Raw genomic sequence first — 20,860 nt, forward strand, 5'->3', positions numbered from 1 at the left:
TTTTGCGAACAGGTTCAGTGTAAATTGGCTCTTTTTGCGCCGTCTTTCTGTTTTTTTTTTTTTAACCTTACTTCTTCGATTCTTGCTGCATAATATTTATCCCAGTTCATTGCATAGCTGCAACCGTTAGTTACGCAAATGTCAAAGCTTTACTGACTTAGGCCACCCAACTGTCACTTATCAGGGCTGGCGTGATTGCCACTTTTAATGCAATTGTTGGCAAAGATATTGAACTACAAATGGCTGGGTAAGCTGAATAAGACATGCTTGTTTTGAACAAAAAGTCATTTCAACGCTAGCTGCTCCTGAAGAAAAAAAAATGTTTTTTTTTTGAGTGGCCTACCACCTTCAACTGCGTGACACGAGCTAGAACGACGCCACCTTTAGTATATATAAAAATTCAAAGGGGCCCTGCAACACCTATCTTAGTTATATTGGAATAGTCTCATTATTGACGTATGACACTTCACGAGTCATATGCCGCAAAAAGTTTTCGAATCCGTCAAGTCTAAGTGGTGTTACCAAATTATAGAGATCACGTTCCGCAGCTTTCTCCCTCAACTCAACGCCGCGAGCGATTCATTAACTGGAATGCCCTTTCTTTTTTCTTGAACTGCAGACATCTGTCGCCCAGTTCGGCTTGCCGAAGAACAAGAAAAAAAAAATAAACAAAAAAAAAACGAACAAATAAAAAAAAACGTTCGAGTGGGAATCGAACCGAGGACTACGGCGTGGCAAGCAGGTGTTCTACCGCAGAGCCCCGCCCTTGCTCACACGAACGTCGTGTAGTACAAGGAGCGTCGTTGACGCGTCATATTGTGAAGCATGTGAATCATCCGAGTGCCTCGTTTAAAGGCACGCCAACTACAAAGCTCGCAGGCACAACAGTTAGCAGTTAGCAGGCACAACAGTTAAAAAAAAGAAAATATTGTTTTGTTTTTTTTTTTGTTTTTTGCGGCGAGAGCCCATGTTGGCGGATTAGCAGTCAGCCGCCGATGTCCGTATCAGCTATCGCGGACAAAGCCAGAAAAAAAAAAAAGGTGCGCAAAAGGTTAGCCGCGATCGAGCGCGATTCGAACCCGGGACCGCTGCGTGGCAGCACAGTATTCTACCACAGAGCCACGCAGGTCATGCGAGCCCGCGACGCATTTATTTATTTATTTATTTAATTTAATTACAAATACTGCTACCTCGATAGAACGAGACATAGCAGGAGTGGGTACATGAGTTAGCAAATAAAACTACAAGCATACAAGACATTGAATCATACAAAGCAGAAGAGGGGACACGAGTTACAATGCGTGATGCTCGACATACAAGGCATCTTTAAAGCATCACGAAATGTGGTCCGGCAATTCCTCAGCAAACTGTTCATTTGGCCTTTCCCGCAAGGAACCATCTAAGCTGTTCCAAATTTCGACAGCGATTGGAAAAAAAAAACAAAGAGTACTTAAAGCAATTTGCAAATGGCTGAAAAGGAATAATATCAAGTGGGTGGGATCGGCGCGTGGCACGCCTAGTGGAATGAGTGAAAGATATCGGCGCTTGGATGCGACTGTGTCCAGGTACAATCTGATTGGGCAGTGCGATACGCTGAAGCGTGCCTTCGATGAGCCAAAGTTTCTAACGACAACGCGCATGCGTGAGCAGAAGGAGAAAAATCGTGGTCATATCTGCGAAAAATGAACCGTATTGCTTTCTTTTGTATGGCCTCAAGCCTATTTATGTCAGGCACAACGGTTAGCAATACTCGCTGCCGCTGCGGGGGGGCTGGTGGGGGGGGGGGGTGGCGGGTTCGAATCCGTCTATTCTGTGCTGGTGTCTCAATTGAATACAATTTTTTTTTTGTGTGTTACACTATTTAGACAGCCGAAGCGGCGGCATCCTTTTGCCGGCTTGTTGCTTAACCGCTTGCTTCGTCTGACACGGCTCGATCGTGCATTGGTGGCGCTTGGATGCGACATGGAAAGCCGTGCAGCTGCCACGTAGCGCCGCCTATTTCAATAGATTATCATATTAAGCGGTTTAATCTCAGTTTGGTTGTTTTCGACGAATTTCTTCATTGCTGATTAGCACCAGCATACAAGAGAATCATTTACAATGCGTGATGCTCGACATACAAGGCATCTTGCATCACGAAATGTAATTCCTCAGCAAACTGTTCAAAGGGCTGGTTCTTAAAGCAATTTGCAAATGGCTGACACGGCGCGTGGCACGCCTCGTTGGATGCGACACAATCTGATTGGGCAGTGCGATACGCTGAAGCGTGCCTTCGATGTTTCTAACGACAACGCGCATGCGTGAGCAGAAGGAGAAAAATCGTGGTCATATCTGCGAAAAATGAACCGTATTGCTTATGGCCTCAAGCCTATTTATGTCAGGCACAACGGTTAGCAATACTCGCAAAAATTGAATACAAACACTATTTATAAACACGGCTCGATCGTGCATTGGTGGTGCATTGGCGGCGCTTGGATGCGACTGTTTTGTGACGCGGAAAATGGAAAGCCGTGCAGCCGAAAGGCCTGTATATCTGAAATTTGCACGTAGCGCCGCCTATGGACAGCAAAACAAAACAACAAAGTCGCAGTCAATGGCCTTCGAGATGCCAGTATCAGCCGCACACGCCCATCTTCGAGGGCACGTAACCGGAGGCCCTGGAGCGCAGTGCGTCAGTTCCGTCAGCGGTTGAACGGGAAATATTGCTTTTTCCTTTTTTCTTTTTTTTTTGCACCGAGAGCTGTCGCCGGACCGCGACAGCGGAGCCGACGTTGGGGGATTAGCAGTCAGCCGCCGATGTCCGTATCAGCTATCGCGGACAAATCGACAGAAAAAAAAAAAAAAAAAGAAAAGGTGCGCAAAAGTTTAGCCGCGATCGAGGGGGATTCGAACCCGGGACCGCGGCGTGGCAGCCCAGCATTCTACCACAGAGCCACGCAGGTCATGCGAGCCCGCGACGCATTTATTTATTTATTTATTTAATTTAATTACAAATACTGCTACCTCGATAGAACGAGACATAGCAGGAGTGGGTACATGAGTTAGCCAATAAAACTACAAGCATACAAGACACTGAATCATACAAAGCAGAAGAGGGGACACGAGTTACAATGCGTGATGCTCGACATACAAGGCATCTTTAAAGCATCACGAAATGTGGTCCGGCAATTCCTCAGCAAACTGTTCATTTGGCCTTTCCCGCAAGGAACCATCTAAGCTGTTCCAAATTTCGACAGCGATTGGAAAAAAAAAAAAAAGAGTACTTAAAGCAATTTGCAAATGGCTGAAAAGGAATAATATCAAGTGGGTGGGATCGGCGCGTGGCACGCCTAGTGGAATGAGTGAAAGATATCGGCGCTTGGATGCGACTGTGTCCAGGTACAATCTGATTGGGCAGTGCGATACGCTGAAGCGTGCCTTCGATGAGCCAAAGTTTCTAACGACAACGCGCATGCGTGAGCAGAAGGAGAAAAATCGTGGTCATATCTGCGAAAAATGAACCGTATTGCTTTCTTTTGTATGGCCTCAAGCCTATTTATGTCAGGCACAACGGTTAGCAATACTCGCTGCCGCTGCGGGGGGGCTGGTGGGGGGGGGGGGGGGTGGCGGGTTCGAATCCGTCTATTCTGTGCTGGTGTCTGACTTGAATATAATTTTTTTTTTGTGTTACACTATTTAGACAGCCGAACCGGCGGCATCCTTTTGCCGGTCTGTTGCTTAACCGCTTGCTTCGTCTGACACGGCTCGATCGTGCATTGGTGGTGTTGCTTGCCCTGAAAGGAAATACACCTACCTGGGTTACTTCCCGCGGCTTTCTTCTCGCAACCCAGGCTCGTTACATTCATATCGTCCCACAAACCATTGATCATCACCCTGCGGGGTGGTCGAGCGTGTAAGTCGCCGGCACACTGGACCCAAAATTGCGGGCTAATACCCGGCTCCGGAGGATTGTTGCTTGAGTGGAGGCAAGCTACAAATGGCGGCCGTGTGCTACGTCGCGCACGTTAAAGATCCCCGGATGGGCAAAATTCTCCGCGGACCTCCACCGCGGGCGTCCTCGTGACGTTCAATTCCACGGGGGCGTTTAATTCTGGAGGGTAGCGGCACCCACCTCTCCGCCTTCTTTATGACCTCGCCCACCGCCCGTTTTTTTTTATTTATTTTTTTTTTTTTTTTTTTTGCGGCGAGAGCTGTCGTGGGACCGCGACAGTGCAGCCCATGTTGGTGGATTAGCAGTCAGCCGCCGATGTTCGTGTCAGCTACCGCGGACAAAGAGAGGGGCAAAAAAAAAAAAAGAAGGAGAAAAGCGCGCAAGAGGTTAGCCGCGATCGAGCGGGATTTGATCCCGGGACCGCTGCGTGGCAGCCCAGTATTCTACCACAGAGCCACGCAGGTCATGCGAGCCCGAGACGCATCTGGCAAAGATTCGCGTTAAGCGCCCGAGGTGATAGGTTGCGCAGTTTCCGTCACGGGAATAACGAGAAGTTACGCTCCCCAAGACGGGTTTCGCGTCAAAATTGTAGTTTTGTGACGCGGAAAATGGAAAGCCGTGCAGCCGAAAGGCCTGTATATCTGAAATTTGCACGTAGCGCCGCCTATGGACAGCAAAACAAAACAACAAAGTCGCAGTCAATGGCCTTCGAGATGCCAGTATCAGCCGCACACGCCCATCTTCGAGGGCACGTAACCGGAGGCCCTGGAGCGCAGTGCGTCAGTTCCGTCAGCGGTTGAACGGGAAATATTGCTTTTTCCTTGTTTTTTTCTTTTTTTTTTTTGCGCCGAGAGCTGTCGCCGGACCGCGACAGTGCAGCCCATGTTGGTGGATTAGCAGTCAGCCGCCGATGTCCGTGTCAGCTACCGCGGTCAAAGAGAGGGGGGAAAAAAAAGAGAAGGAGAAAAGCGCGCAAAAGTTTAGCCGCGATCGAGGGGGATTCGAACCCGGGACCGCGGCGTGGCAGCCCAGCATTCTACCACAGAGCCACGCAGGTCATGCGAGCCCGCGACGCATTTATTTATTTATTTATTTAATTTAATTACAAATACTGCTACCTCGATAGAACGAGACATAGCAGGAGTGGGTACATGAGTTAGCAAATAAAACTACAAGCATACAAGACACTGAATCATACAAAGCAGAAGAGGGGACACGAGTTACAATGCGTGATGCTCGACATACAAGGCATCTTTAAAGCATCACGAAATGTGGTCCGGCAATTCCTCAGCAAACTGTTCATTTGGCCTTTCCCGCAAGGAACCATCTAAGCTGTTCCAAATTTCGACAGCGATTGGAAAAAAAAAACAAAGAGTACTTAAAGCAATTTGCAAATGGCTGAAAAGGAATAATATCAAGTGGGTGGGATCGGCGCGTGGCACGCCTAGTGGAATGAGTGAAAGATATCGGCGCTTGGATGCGACTGTGTCCAGGTACAATCTGATTGGGCAGTGCGATACGCTGAAGCGTGCCTTCGATGAGCCAAAGTTTCTAACGACAACGCGCATGCGTGAGCAGAAGGAGAAAAATCGTGGTCATATCTGCGAAAAATGAACCGTATTGCTTTCTTTTGTATGGCCTCAAGCCTATTTATGTCAGGCACAACGGTTAGCAATACTCGCTGCCGCTGCGGGGGGGCTGGTGGGGGGGGGGGGGGGTGGCGGGTTCGAATCCGTCTATTCTGTGCTGGTGTCTGACTTGAATATAATTTTTTTTTTGTGTTACACTATTTAGACAGCCGAACCGGCGGCATCCTTTTGCCGGTCTGTTGCTTAACCGCTTGCTTCGTCTGACACGGCTCGATCGTGCATTGGTGGTGTTGCTTGCCCTGAAAGGAAATACACCTACCTGGGTTACTTCCCGCGGCTTTCTTCTCGCAACCCAGGCTCGTTACATTCATATCGTCCCACAAACCATTGATCATCACCCTGCGGGGTGGTCGAGCGTGTAAGTCGCCGGCACACTGGACCCAAAATTGCGGGCTAATACCCGGCTCCGGAGGATTGTTGCTTGAGTGGAGGCAAGCTACAAATGGCGGCCGTGTGCTACGTCGCGCACGTTAAAGATCCCCGGATGGGCAAAATTCTCCGCGGACCTCCACCGCGGGCGTCCTCGTGACGTTCAATTCCACGGGGGCGTTTAATTCTGGAGGGTAGCGGCACCCACCTCTCCGCCTTCTTTATGACCTCGCCCACCGCCCGTTTTTTTTTATTTTTTTTTTTTTTTTTTTTTGCGGCGAGAGCTGTCGTGGGACCGCGACAGTGCAGCCCATGTTGGTGGATTAGCAGTCAGCCGCCGATGTTCGTGTCAGCTACCGCGGACAAAGAGAGGGGCAAAAAAAAAAAAGAAGGAGAAAAGCGCGCAAGAGGTTAGCCGCGATCGAGCGGGATTTGATCCCGGGACCGCTGCGTGGCAGCCCAGTATTCTACCACAGAGCCACGCAGGTCATGCGAGCCCGAGACGCATCTGGCAAAGATTCGCGTTAAGCGCCCGAGGTGATAGGTTGCGCAGTTTCCGTCACGGGAATAACGAGAAGTTACGCTCCCCAAGACGGGTTTCGCGTCAAAATTGTAGTTTTGTGACGCGGAAAATGGAAAGCCGTGCAGCCGAAAGGCCTGTATATCTGAAATTTGCACGTAGCGCCGCCTATGGACAGCAAAACAAAACAACAAAGTCGCAGTCAATGGCCTTCGAGATGCCAGTATCAGCCGCACACGCCCATCTTCGAGGGCACGTAACCGGAGGCCCTGGAGCGCAGTGCGTCAGTTCCGTCAGCGGTTGAACGGGAAATATTGCTTTTTCCTTGTTTTTTTCTTTTTTTTTTTTTGCGCCGAGAGCTGTCGCCGGACCGCGACAGTGCAGCCCATGTTGGTGGATTAGCAGTCAGCCGCCGATGTCCGTGTCAGCTACCGCGGTCAAAGAGAGGGGGGAAAAAAAAGAGAAGGAGAAAAGCGCGCAAAAGGTTAGCCGCGATCGAGGGGGATTTGAACCCGGGACCGCGGCGTGGCAGCCCAGTATTCTACCACAGAGCCACGCAGGTCATGCGAGCCCGCGACGCATTTATTTATTTATTTATTTAATTTATTTACAAATACTGCTACCTCGATAGAACGAGACATAGCAGGAGTGGGTACATGAGTTAGCCAATAAAACTACAAGCATACAAGACACTGAATCATACAAAGCAGAAGAGGGGACACGAGTTACAATGCGTGATGCTCGACATACAAGGCATCTTTAAAGCATCACGAAATGTGGTCCGGCAATTCCTCAGCAAACTGTTCATTTGGCCTTTCCCGCAAGGAACCATCTAAGCTGTTCCAAATTTCGACAGCGATTGGAAAAAAAAAACAAAGAGTACTTAAAGCAATTTGCAAATGGCTGAAAAGGAATAATATCAAGTGGGTGGGATCGGCGCGTGGCACGCCTAGTGGAATGAGTGAAAGATATCGGCGCTTGGATGCGACTGTGTCCAGGTACAATCTGATTGAGCAGTGCGATACGCTGAAGCGTGCCTTCGATGAGCCAAAGTTTCTAACGACAACGCGCATGCGTGAGCAGAAGGAGAAAAATCGTGGTCATATCTGCGAAAAATGAACCGTATTGCTTTCTTTTGTATGGCCTCAAGCCTATTTATGTCAGGCACAACGGTTAGCAATACTCGCTGCCGCTGCGGGGGGGCTGGTGGGGGGGGGGGGGGGGGGGGGCGGGTTCGAATCCGTCTATTCTGTGCTGGTGTCTCAATTGAATACATTTTTTTTTTTTGTGTTACACTATTTAGACAGCCGAAGCGGCGGCATCCTTTTGCCGGTTTGTTGCTTAACCGCTTGCTTCGTCTGACACGGCTCGATCGTGCATTGGTGGTGCATTGGCGGCGCTTGGATGCGACTGTTTTGTGACGCGGAAAATGGAAAGCCGTGCAGCCGAAAGGCCTGTATATCTGAAATTTGCACGTAGCGCCGCCTATGGACAGCAAAACAAAACAACAAAGTCGCAGTCAATGGCCTTCGAGATGCCAGTATCAGCCGCACACGCCCATCTTCGAGGGCACGTAACCGGAGGCCCTGGAGCGCAGTGCGTCAGTTCCGTCAGCGGTTGAACGGGAAATATTGCTTTTTCCTTTTTTCTTTTTTTTTTTTTTTGCGCCGAGAGCTGTCGCCGGACCGCGACAGCGGAGCCGACGTTGGGGGATTAGCAGTCAGCCGCCGATGTCCGTATCAGCTATCGCGGACAAATCGACAGAGAAAAAAAAAAAGAAAAGGTGCGCAAAAGTTTAGCCGCGATCGAGGGGGATTTGAACCCGGGACCGCGGCGTGGCAGCCCAGTATTCTACCACAGAGCCACGCAGGTCATGCGAGCCCGCGACGCATTTATTTATTTATTTATTTAATTTATTTACAAATACTGCTACCTCGATAGAACGAGACATAGCAGGAGTGGGTACATGAGTTAGCAAATAAAACTACAAGCATACAAGACATTGAATCATACAAAGCAGAAGAGGGGTCACGAGTTACAATGCGTGATGCTCGACATACAAGGCATCTTTAAAGCATCACGAAATGTGGTCCGGCAATTCCTCAGCAAACTGTTCATTTGGCCTTTCCCGCAAGGAACCATCTAAGCTGTAACCATCTAGGCCTTTTTAAATCACAACAATGCTCTAACTTTGGTGCCCTTCTCACTGAGATAATATTAAAGTTTATTGCCTAAGTGGAAGCTAATAGTGGGGAAGGTGCAGATAAAGTGGTCCACTGAAAATCCCCCTCAGACTCTATAAGTTAACGAAACTCGAACATAAGGAAGGGCTGAAATTAAATTTGTAAAAACATTTTGCCCTTAAAATTGATAATTGGCCTCAAGGCAGCCTTAGAAAGCCTTTGCTATTTACGCAATTTCAATTAAAACTCTCGATGTTCATAGAGTTTCGAAGAAAAAAACAAGATGAGTAGTAAATTCCACGTGCTAGATGGACGCACTGGTGGCGCCTGGCGCGAGCACTTTCAGCAAGGAGCGTTGCTCAGTGGTAGAACACCTGCTTGCCACGCAGACGGCCTCGGTTCGATTCTCACTCGGACCCTCAGATTTTTTATTTATTTATTTTACTAGCATCTTTATGGACAATTCACGGTGTCTTTTATTTCCGAAGTAATTTCAAGAAATAGCGCGGCTACGTGGTGGAACACCCGCTTGCAACGCAGGCGGCCTGGGTTCGATTCTCACTCGAACCCGAAGACTTTTATTGTTTATTTTATTTGCGCCTTTCTCGATTTTTCGGTCACGGGCAAGATGACGATTTTTCGCTCACCAGCAACGACGCAGACGCCGGAACTTCTGACAAGCGAGCTCTTTAACACTGACGCGTTGAAAAGGGACGCCCCATTAGCATGATTTGATTGAACTAATTTATCATCGATATCTAGCGTCCCGTCCAATGCGCGAGCTTACTCAAAAGGCCGTTAAAACGTCACTCGAAAAATGCATTGCCAAAAACGAACCTGTGTTAATTTGAGCGAATAAACAACCTCCTAATGAGGATCCGGAATTTCACATTTGAAACGCTACTACGAGGAGCAGGTGAGCCTTTTAGCGGACGAATACATTAATTTTGAGAAATGTATAATGAGAGGATCAATTGGTGCGTGATGTTCACCTTAAAAATTTGAAATAAGCAATAAAAATAAAATACTGAAAATGAAATTATTAGAAATATTTCAACACAACTCACCTGGCAAATGTTGTTAACCAATGACAATTTCGTTATCAACATTTCGTAGGATACTACAATTAAAATATTTCCAAAATGACTCTCAAGCTTTTTTTATTAAAACCCTTTTTTTCCATTCGGACGTACATAACTGTGTATATAAAAATAATAAATATTCCCCCTAAAATTGATAAGGATTCTTCTTATTATTATTATTAATTTTGAAACGATGGTAAATCAATCAACAAATTAAAAAGTTCACGATAAAAACGCCGCTAAGTAAATTAAGCGTTGGTTGAGGATATCTAATGCAAATAATTGATGAAAAAATAAGTAATTTACATCCAGACAGTATTGCGGTGTTGAGTATGCAAATTTTGGAGATGCGTAAAAATAAATCCCTTTCTGGAATTGAAAGACTAAGTCAAACTTAAATCCATATTTCATTAGGTGGTAGGCCACCTTCAAAAGACGAAATTTTCTCACGAGTTGGATTTTTAGTTTTTTTTTTGTTTTGTTTTTTGTGCCCGCCCAAACACTCGAAACTATGTTGCGGCAAAAATTATCCTCCTATCGGTCATGAGTTTGCAAGTTACAGCAAGTTTTCCATACCCCATGCTCACATAGCGAAACCGAAAACACATTCTGCTTTTTTTTTTCGGAAGTGTCGTTTCCTCTATATTAACGATATTCACAATACTTTATACATTTTACTTTGACTGTTACATAAGAGGGTGTCATTGAATATAACTTTGTGTTCCGAATTGTTTTTAAATCTCTAAAAACGGCCACATGGGGCACGCACACCTCTCGCAAGCTCCGAGATCTTTGGTTGCGTTTTTCTCAAAATAAGAATTTGCTGCAAATCATGTGACGCTAATCTTTCATATCTTTTTTCTCTGTGTGCACTTCGAACTGAAATTTTGTATGATAGTTTGCAACACGTATACCTGTGAGGTAAACTAGATCAAAAGGAATTGATGGATTATTTTTGAATGCACAGCTGATTTCGCAAACAGGTTCAGTCTAAATTGGCTCCCTTTCCCCGTCTTTCTGGTTTTTTAACATTACTTCCTCAATATTTCCTGTATAATATTTATCCTAGTTCATTGCATAACTCCAACCTTCAGTAACGCAAATTCCAAAGCCTTACTGAAATAAGCCACACATTAGTCACTTATCGCGGCTGGCGTGACTACCACTTTTAATGCGATTTTTGACAAAAATCACCTCGCCCCCCCCCCCCCTCCAAAAAAATATTATTATTTCGCATTATAAATGGCTGGGTAAGTTGAAAAAGACGTGTTTGTTTTGAAGAAAGAGTTCTTTCTACACTGACTGCTCCTAAAAAATTTTTTTTCACTGCCCTACCAGCTTAGGTAGCTTCAACTTACGGCAACTTACACAAATTACTTAAATTTCATTGCAATATCAAGACTATTCATTTTTCGGTATTATTTAAAAATACACGTTATGAAGAATTGAATTTCTTTATAAGATAATATTATTTATACTCTGCATTTATATACCCACGCTTAATTTACCTGGGGTACTTGAATTCTTCATTAGAAATGGCTATGGATCAGGTTTAAGGTTGCTGGTGATAATAAGACCTCGTTATGGCACTGAAACAATATGCAGCGCATATTTAGTCAAAATTTATTGAGTGCCAATATCGATATTTATTTGCGCCACATGTTCATTCCACTTAATGAGCCCTTATCATGTTACCCTTGCTCCTATAATGACGGCATTGCTCCATTTACCTAAAGGTTTATTCGCTAATGCCTAATTATACATCTTTCTCTTTGAGTGAATACAAGTTAGGATAATTAGTTCAAAGATTTCAAACTCATTACTTACAATCATAGCAATACAGATGAATCATGTTTTTAAGAACAAGACGTAATTTAAAAACAAGACGCGGAACGAGATCGAGCGTGCCGGTACGCGTGGGAGCCGCCTTCTTCGGCACGTTCCCCGGCGGCGGTCGCACGAGTACGGCAACCGCGTCGGCCGGGGCGACATTTCGAGCGCCGAAAGACGGGGAACCGCTGTTCGCATCGCTCCCATTTTCGGCGAGGATACCGGTGGCGCACGCCCGACGAGATCGAGCGTGCGGGAGCGCGCGGGAGCCGCGTTCTTCGAGACGTTCCCCGGCGGCGGTCGCACGAGTACGGCAACCGCGTCGGCCGGGGCGACCGACCCACGGGGGTCTGGGCGCTTATCGCTGCTACTCTAAGGGGCATCGGCCGCCCCGGCACACGGCGCGCCACTCGCAGAGACAAAGTCCGAAACCGCGTCTGCCGGGGCGGCGGCCCCCGGAGACTTAAGTCCGAATCCCGTCAGCCGGGGCGACATTTCGAGCGCCGAAAAAACGGGGAACCGCTGTTCGCATCGCTTCCATTTTCGGCGAGGCTACCGGTGGCGGACGCCCGACGAGATCGAGCGTGCCGGAGCGCGGGGGAGCCGCTTTATTCGACACGTTCCTCGGCGGCGGTCGCACGAGTACGGCTACCGCGTCAGCCGGGGCGACATTTCTAGCGCCGAAAAACGGGGAACCGCTGTTCGCATCGCTCCCATTTTCGGCGAGGATACCGGTGGCGCACGCCCGACGAGATCGAGCGTGCCGGAGCGCGCGGGAGCCGCGTTCTTCGAGACGTTCCCCGGCGGCGGTCGCACGAGTACGGCAACCGCGTCGACCGGGGCGACATTTCGAGCGCCGAAAAACGGGGAACCGCTGTTCGCATCGCTCCCATTTTCGGCGTGGATACCGGTGGCGCACGCCCGACGAGATCGAGCGTGCCGGAGCGCGCGGGAGCCGCGTTCTTCGAGACGTTCCCCGGCGGCGGTCGCACGAGTACGGCAACCGCGTCGGCCGGGGCGACCGACCCACGGGGGTCTGGGCGCTTATCGCTGCTACTCTAAGGGGCATCGGCCGCCCCGGCACACGGCGCGCCACTCGCAGAGACAAAGTCCGAAACCGCGTCTGCCGGGGCGGCGGCCCCCGGAGACTAAGTCCGAATCCCGTCAGCCGGGGCGACATTTCGAGCGCCGAAAAAACGGGGAACCGCTGTTCGCATCGCTTCCATTTTCGGCGAGGCTACCGGTGGCGGACGCCCGACGAGATCGAGCGTGCCGGAGCGCGGGGGAGCCGCTTTATTCGACACGTTCCTCGGCGGCGGTCGCACGAGTACGGCTACCGCGTCAGCCGGGGCGACATTTCTAGCGCCGAAAAACGGGGAACCGCTGTTCGCATCGCTCCCATTTTCGGCGAGGATACCGGTGGCGCACGCCCGACGAGATCGAGCGTGCCGGAGCGCGCGGGAGCCGCGTTCTTCGAGACGTTCCCCGGCGGCGGTCGCACGAGTACGGCAACCGCGTCGGCCGGGGCGACATTTCGAGCGCCGAAAAACGGGGAACCGCTGTTCGCATCGCTCCCATTTTCGGCGAGGATACCGGTGGCGCACGCCCGACGAGATCGAGCGTGCCGGAGCGCGCGGGAGCCGCGTTCTTCGAGACGTTCCCCGGCGGCGGTCGCACGAGTACGGCAACCGCGTCAACCGGGGCGACATTTCGAGCGCCGAAAAACGGGGAACCGCTGTTCGCATCGCTCCCATTTTCGGCGTGGATACCGGTGGCGCACGCCCGACGAGATCGAGCGTGCCGGAGCGCGCGGGAGCCGCGTTCTTCGAGACGTTCCCCGGCGGCGGTTGCACGAGTACGGCAACCGCGTCGGCCGGGGCGACCGACCCACGGGGGTCTGGGCGCTTATCGCTGCTACTCTAAGGGGCATCGGCCGCCCCGGCACACGGCGCGCCACTCGCAGAGACAAAGTCCGAAACCCGTCAGCCGGGGCGACATTTCGAGCGCCGAAAAACGGGGAACCGCTGTTCGGATCGCTCTCATTTTCGGCGTGGGGACCGGTGGCGCACGCGCGACGAGATCGAGCGTGCCGGAGCGCGCTGGAGCCGCGTTCTTCGAGACGTTCCCCGGCGGCGGTCGCACGAGTACGGCTACCGCGTCAGCCGGGGCGACATTTCGAGCGCCGAAAAACGGGGAACCGCTGTTCGCATCGCTCCCATTTTCGGCGTGGATACCGGTGGCGCACGCCCGACGAGATCGAGCGTGCTGGAGCGCGCGGGAGCCGCGTTCTTCGAGACGTTCCCCGGCGGCGGTCGCACGAGTACGGCAACCGCGTCGGCCGGGGCGACCGACCCACGGGGGTCTGGGCGCTTATCGCTGCTACTCTAAGGGGCATCGGCCGCCCCGGCACACGGCGCGCCACTCGCAGAGACAAAGTCCGAAACCCGTCAGCCGGGGCGACATTTCGAGCGCCGAAAAACGGGGAACCGCTGTTCGGATCGCTCTCATTTTCGGCGTGGGGACCGGTGGCGCACGCGCGACGAGATCGAGCGTGCCGGAGCGCGCTGGAGCCGCGTTCTTCGAGACGTTCCCCGGCGGCGGTCGCACGAGTACGGCTACCGCGTCAGCCGGGGCGACATTTCGAGCGCCGAAAAACGGGGAACCGCTGTTCGCATCGCTCCCATTTTCGGCGTGGATACCGGTGGCGCACGCCCGACGAGATCGAGCGTGCCGGAGCGCGCGGGAGCCGCGTTCTTCGAGACGTTCCCCGGCGGCGGTCGCACGAGTACGGCAACCGCGTCGGCCGGGGCGACCGACCCACGGGGGTCTGGGCGCTTATCGCTGCTACTCTAAGGGGCATCGGCCGCCCCGGCACACGGCGCGCCACTCGCAGAGACAAAGTCCGAAACCGCGTCTGCCGGGGCGGCGGCCCCCGGAGACTAAGTCCGAATCCCGTCAGCCGGGGCGACATTTCGAGCGCCGAAAAAACGGGGAACCGCTGTTCGCATCGCTTCCATTTTCGGCGAGGCTACCGGTGGCGGACGCCCGACGAGATCGAGCGTGCCGGAGCGCGGGGGAGCCGCTTTATTCGACACGTTCCCCGGCGGCGGTCGCACGAGTACGGCAACCGCGTCAGCCGGGGCGACATCTCGAGCGCCGAAAACCGGGGAACCGCTGTTCGGATCGCTCTCATTTTCGGCGTGGGGACCGGTGGCGCACGCGCGACGAGATCGAGCGTGCCCGAGCGCGCGGGAGCCGCGTTCTTCGAGACGTTCCCCGGCGGCGGTCGCACGAGTACGGCAACCGCGTCGGCCGGGGCGACCGACCCACGGGGGTCTGGGCGCTTATCGCTGCTACTCTAAGGGGCATCGGCCGCCCCGGCACACGGCGCGCCACTCGCAGAGACAAAGTCCGAAACCGCGTCTGCCGGGGCAGAGGCCCCCGGAGACTAAGTCCGAATCCCGTCAGCCGGGGCGAATTTCGAGCGCCGAAAAAACGGGGAACCGCTGTTCGCATCGCTTCCATTTTCGGCGAGGCTACCGGTGGCGGGCGCCCGACGAGATCGAGCGTGCCGGAGCGCGGGGGAGCCGCTTTATTCGACACGTTTCTCGGCGGCGGTCGCACGAGTACGGCAACCGCGTCAGCCGGGGCGACATCTCGAGCGCCGAAAACCGGGGAACCGCTGTTCGGATCGCTCTCATTTTCGGCGTGGGGACCGGTGGCGCACGCGCGACGAGATCGAGCGTGCCGGAGCGCGCGGGAGCCGCGTTCTTCGAGACGTTCCCCGGCGGCGGTCGCACGAGTACGGCCACAACGGCGGACCCATGGCGGTCTGGGTGCTTATCGCTGCTATCTTAAGGGGGCACGTGCGGCCCCGGCAGACGCGGATGAACTGCATGCTGCTCTTCAGCGCGCGTCTTTTTCGCGCCCCTGACTCGACGAGGAACGTTGTCCAGTGCGTGCCGCTGCGACTTGAGCGCTGTTGCGCGATGGACGGTCCTTCTTAGCGTTGGGCACCGAGACAGACCCGAACCGCGTCAGCCGGGGCGACGCCGGCCGACGACGTGGGCGACAAGTCAGGCACGCTTTCGCACGACATCCCCGGTGAAAATTTCACGAGTACGGGGCCGTTGTTTACGACTTGGGCATGGTGCTGCCGACGTAGAGATGCGCCGATTCGTCGCCGGCTCGAGGTGCCGCACGTTTTCGCACCACATCGCCGGTGAAAATTTCACGAGTACGGGCCCGTTCTTTACGACTTCGGCATTGTGCTGCCGACGTAGAGATGCGCCGATTCGTCGCCGGCTCGAGGTGCCGCACGTTTTCCCACCACATCGCCGGTGAAAATTTCACGAGTACGGGCCCGTTCTTTACGACTTCGGCATTGTGCTGCCGACGTAGAGTTGAGCCGATTCGCGGCCGGCTCAAGGTGCCGCACGTTTTGGCACGACGTCCCCGGTGAAAATTTCACGAGTACGGGGCCGTTGTTTACGGCTTCGGCATGGTGCTGCCGACGTAGAGTTGAGCCGATTCGTGGCCGGCTCAAGGAGGCGCACGTTTTCGCACCACATCGCCGGTGAAAATTTCACGAGTACGGGGCCGTTGTTTACGACTTCGGCGTCGTGCTGCCGACGTAGAGTTGAGCCGATTCGTGGCCGGCTCGAGGTGCCGCACGTTTTCGCACCACATCGCCGGTGAAAATTTCACGAGTACGGGCCCGTTTTTTACGACTTCGGCATCGTGCTGCCGACGTAGACTTCGTGGTCGGCTCAAGGTGCCGCACGTTTTCGACCGCATCCTCGGTAAAAAATTTACGAGTACGGGCAAAATGCGACCCATGGAGGTCTGGGTACTTATCGCTGCTATTATGTGGGGGTCCCAGAGAGCAGCTGCGCGAAAGCGACCGTGGTGTCTGATATGCGGCGGGCTTCGGCTTCGTCAAGCGTGTCCCACGTATTGCTCGAACGGGTACTCACGGCGCTCGTCTGCAGCCTCATCCGCTTGATGCGTTAGGGGCTGGTTGTCGGACGGAGCTGTTTCCACATATCGAGGTGTGTTCCGTATCGTCCTCGGGCGATTCAAATGCGAAAGCGCCGAAGACGCGGGCGTGACCCGTCGTCTGGCGGCTTTGCCGTCTCGGCTACGTTGCTAGTGCCGACCGGTCCGACAGTGCCGCGGGCTTGGGCAACCCGCATGGCGTGACCGAGTCGATGCAACGAATACGCGAGCATGAACGCGCTTCTTGCCGCGCGGCCACATTCTACCCTGCGGGGAGGAGGCTGCTGCGAGCTCGAACGCCGTCATCTCGGAGTGCAAAGTGCTACCCTTTGCGAAAACGAGCGTGTTGGGGCGCCTGAAGGTGGCCTCCGCAACGCAAAGGCTGCGTCCGGCCAGCCACCGGCGAGGACGGACGCGCAGTCGAACGATTACCTGGTTGATCCTGCCAGTAATCATATGCTTGTCTCAAAGATTAAGCCATGCATGTCTAAGTACATGCCGAAATAAGGCGAAACCGCGAATGGCTCATTAAATCAGTTATGGTTCCTTAGATCGTTTCTTCCTACTTGGATAACTGTGGCAATTCTAGAGCTAATACATGCAGTGAGCCTGGAGCCCTTTGGGTAACGGGTGCTTTTATTAGACCAAGATCGATCGGGTTTCGGCCCGTATTGTGTGGTGACTCTGGATAACTTTGTGCTGATCGCATGGCCACGAGCCGGCGACGTTTCTTTCAAGTGTCTGCCTTATCAACTTTCGATGGTAGGTTACTTGCTTACCATGGTTGTTACGGGTAACGGAGAATCAGGGTTCGATTCCGGAGAGGGAGCCTGAGAAACGGCTACCACATCCAAGGAAGGCAGCAGGCGCGCAAATTACCCACTCCCGGCACGGGGAGGTAGTGACGAAAAATAACAATACGGGACTCTTTTGAGGCCCCGTAATTGAAATGAGTACACTCTAAATCCTTTAACGAGGATCAATTGGAGGGCAAGTCTGGTGCCAGCAGCCGCGGTAATTCCAGCTCCAATAGCGTATACTAAAGCTGCTGCGGTTAAAAAGCTCGTAGTTGGATCTCAGTTCCAGACGAGTAGTGCATCTACCCGATGCGACGGCTCGGACTGAACATCATGCCGGTTCTTTCTTGGTGCACTTCATTGTGTGCCTCGAGATGGCCGGTGCTTTTACTTTGAAAAAATTAGAGTGCTCAACGCAGGCGAGTCGCCTGAATAAACTTGCATGGAATAATAGAACAAGACCTCGTTTCTGTTCTGTTGGTTTTTGGAATACGAGGTAATGATTAAGAGGGACGGACGGGGGCATTCGTATTGCGGCGCTAGAGGTGAAATTCTTGGACCGTCGCAAGACGAACTACTGCGAAAGCATTTGCCAAGAATGTTTTCTTTGATCAAGAACGAAAGTCAGAGGTTCGAAGGCGATCAGATACCGCCCTAGTTCTGACCATAAACGATGCCAACCAGCGATCCGCCTGAGTTACTCAAATGACTCGGCGGGCAGCTTCCGGGAAACCAAAGTATTTGGGTTCCGGGGGAAGTATGGTTGCAAAGCTGAAACTTAAAGGAATTGACGGAAGGGCACCACCAGGAGTGGAGCCTGCGGCTTAATTTGACTCAACACGGGAAAACTTACCCGGCCCGGACACTGGGAGGATTGACAGATTGAGAGCTCTTTCTTGATTCGGTGGATGGTGGTGCATGGCCGTTCTTAGTTGGTGGAGCGATTTGTCTGGTTAATTCCGATAACGAACGAGACTCTAGCCTATTAAATAGGTGCGGGGTTCCCAGCACCTTACAACCTTCTTAGAGGGACAAGCGGCTCCTAGCCGCACGAAACAGAGCAATAACAGGTCTGTGATGCCCTTAGATGTCCGGGGCCGCACGCGCGCTACACTGAAGGAAGCAGCGTGTCTTTATCCCTGTCTGAAAAGACTGGGTAACCCGTGGAACTTCTTTCGTGATTGGGATAGGGGCTTGCAATTGTTCCCCTTGAACGAGGAATTCCCAGTAAGCGCGAGTCATAAGCTCGCGTTGATTACGTCCCTGCCCTTTGTACACACCGCCCGTCGCTACTACCGATTGAATGATTTAGTGAGGTCTTCGGACCGATGTCCGGCGCGGCCTTTCGGTTGCGCCGGTCTGTTGGAAAGATGACCAAACTTGATCATTTAGAGGAAGTAAAAGTCGTAACAAGGTTTCCGTAGGTGAACCTGCGGAAGGATCATTACCGGATCGTGAAGGGTGAGCGCCGCAGTTGCGTCTGCGCCCGACACTTTCTGCCGCCGCCCCCGTTTGTACGCGGGGGTGGCTTTTCCCCACGGGGCTGCCTGAATGTGGAGCGGCACCCCGTGACAAATTGTTGCGCCCAGCGGACGCCAACACCGCGACCTTGGACGGTCGGCCAGGTGGCGAAAGCGGGTATAAACGGCGTAACGCACATCTGGGTCGGCTTTCGACCCGCCACTGCACCGTGGCTCGAAGCGCTCGGACGTCCCTGTCCGGCCGTTGCGGGACCGCCAAGTACGGGAGGAAAGGCGGAGCGCGAACGGTCGGTCACGTCGGTCGAAGGCGAAGCCGCGCGTTGCCGAAAGGGAACCGCGGCCGAGTGCCCTCCCGTCCGTTCGAGCGCGCAAGAACGAGGCCCGACAATTGCGCGACGCCGCCAAGTACGAGAGGAACGGCGAACGCGTCGGCGGTCGGTCATGGAACTTGGCGATGCGATGGCTCGGCCGCACAGCGGCCCAGAAATCCCGCCCTCCGCGGCAAATGCCACCGCGCTCTTGGGAGAGCCGGAGGCTGCCGGCCGGTTCTTGCAGGCGAGGCGAGGTATACGGCGCCGGTTCGCGGTAATGCGCGGCCGGTCAAGGCACGGCGATGTGACGGTGCGGCTGCGTAGTACTCTGAAGGGGAATCGTACGCTCCGCCGTCCCGCCCTCCGCGGCGTGTTGTGTGCAACCGATAGGATGTAGCAGCGCCGGCCGGGTCTCGACCTCGCCACCTCGACTCGGTGCGAGATCGCGGATAGGGGCGCCGACGTTGGCAGGCTTTTCGCCCGCCGCCGAGGGAAAGGCGGCGCTTGCTGCGCAGTACCGAGAAGGGAACCGCGGCTTTGCCACGTCGCGCTCGCCGCGATTAGCGGGTCAGCGCGCTTTGGGAAGGTGCCGCGCCACTGGTCGAAAGAGGACGGACGAGGGACTTGGACGTCCCTTACTTCCGCCTCGAGTAGACTTGGTCGCGGCTCCGGCGCCGAAAGTGGTCCTTGGCACTGGCCTGGTGGATTTTGGAGTGCCGCGCGAGTACGGCGCGCCGGGCTCCACCCGTTGGCTGAAGTAGGCAGCCGGATCGGCATTTGGTGTGAGTTGAGCAAACTGTGGAAGCGAAAGTGCGTGCGAGAAACACCATCTCGAAATATGGGTGGCACGCGACTGGGTCCCGGGAAGCGGTGGGTGGAAAGGGACCCGCCCGAAGGGCAAAAAAGTCGCGAAACGAGACAGCAGACTCGTGTCGATGGGGCCGAACACTCCGCTCCTCCAGGGAGCAAGACGGAGGCGGCCCACCCGAGGCAGTGTAGCCGCCGAGACCCGCAACGCATGCCGGCTCTTATCTGTTGGTCGGTGTGCGATTTTCAAATGTTAGGTGGGTCGATGAGTGCGAGCACACAAAGAAACCTACGGGTCCGGCCTGGGAAACCGGCTTCGACGAAACCCTGAAAACGAGATGAAAAGCACGCGCGAGTAGCGGAAGCGACGCGCCCACGAGAACCACCGTTGTTCGATTCGCGGCCGCCGAACAGGCGCGGCGGAGTTGGGGGAGAGCGCGCTGGAAAGCGCCCTCCGAAGCCACCGTTGGGTCAAGTGCCTAAAACCACTGGTTGTAACTGTACGGAATTGAACAATCATTTTTTCACGACTCTAAGCGGTGGATCACTCGGTTCTCGGGTCGATGAAGAACGCAGCCAGCTGCGAGACTTGGTGTGAATTGCAGGACACACTGAGCACTGATTCTTTGAACGCACATTGCGGCCTTGGGTCTTCCCTTGGCTTCGTCTGTCTGAGGGTCGGATCACATATCAAGAGAGACTTCGGCGCACAAGGGAACGTGAGCCGTCGACTCGTTTTGACCGTGTCGGCATCACGGACAGCACGTTGAACGCTACGGCAAAGCGACAACGGCCGCTCGAAAGGCGAGAGACGGTGGCGAACGTCGTGCCGGAGGCCCGACCGAAACGGGGCAACCGACTGCACCGAGGTGATGGCACCAACAAAGACCGCCGCAGGACTC

General features: G+C 53.4%; 2 non-coding genes across 2 annotated transcripts; both read left to right on the forward strand.

The window, feature by feature from the left end:
• Positions 1-16,991: 16,991 nt before the first annotated feature.
• LOC119388473 (small subunit ribosomal RNA) lies at positions 16,992-18,806 on the forward strand. The gene has a single exon (XR_005182753.1). It is a non-coding gene; the product is annotated as a small subunit ribosomal RNA (ribosomal RNA).
• A 1,680-nt stretch (positions 18,807-20,486) lies between these two features.
• On the forward strand, positions 20,487-20,639 carry LOC119388434 (5.8S ribosomal RNA). The gene has a single exon (XR_005182720.1). It is a non-coding gene; the product is annotated as a 5.8S ribosomal RNA (ribosomal RNA).
• The last annotated feature ends 221 nt before the right edge of the window (positions 20,640-20,860 follow it).

This window comes from Rhipicephalus sanguineus, chromosome 3 (genome assembly GCF_013339695.2).
Source record: "Rhipicephalus sanguineus isolate Rsan-2018 chromosome 3, BIME_Rsan_1.4, whole genome shotgun sequence".
Taxonomy (NCBI): Eukaryota; Metazoa; Arthropoda; class Arachnida; order Ixodida; family Ixodidae; genus Rhipicephalus; species Rhipicephalus sanguineus.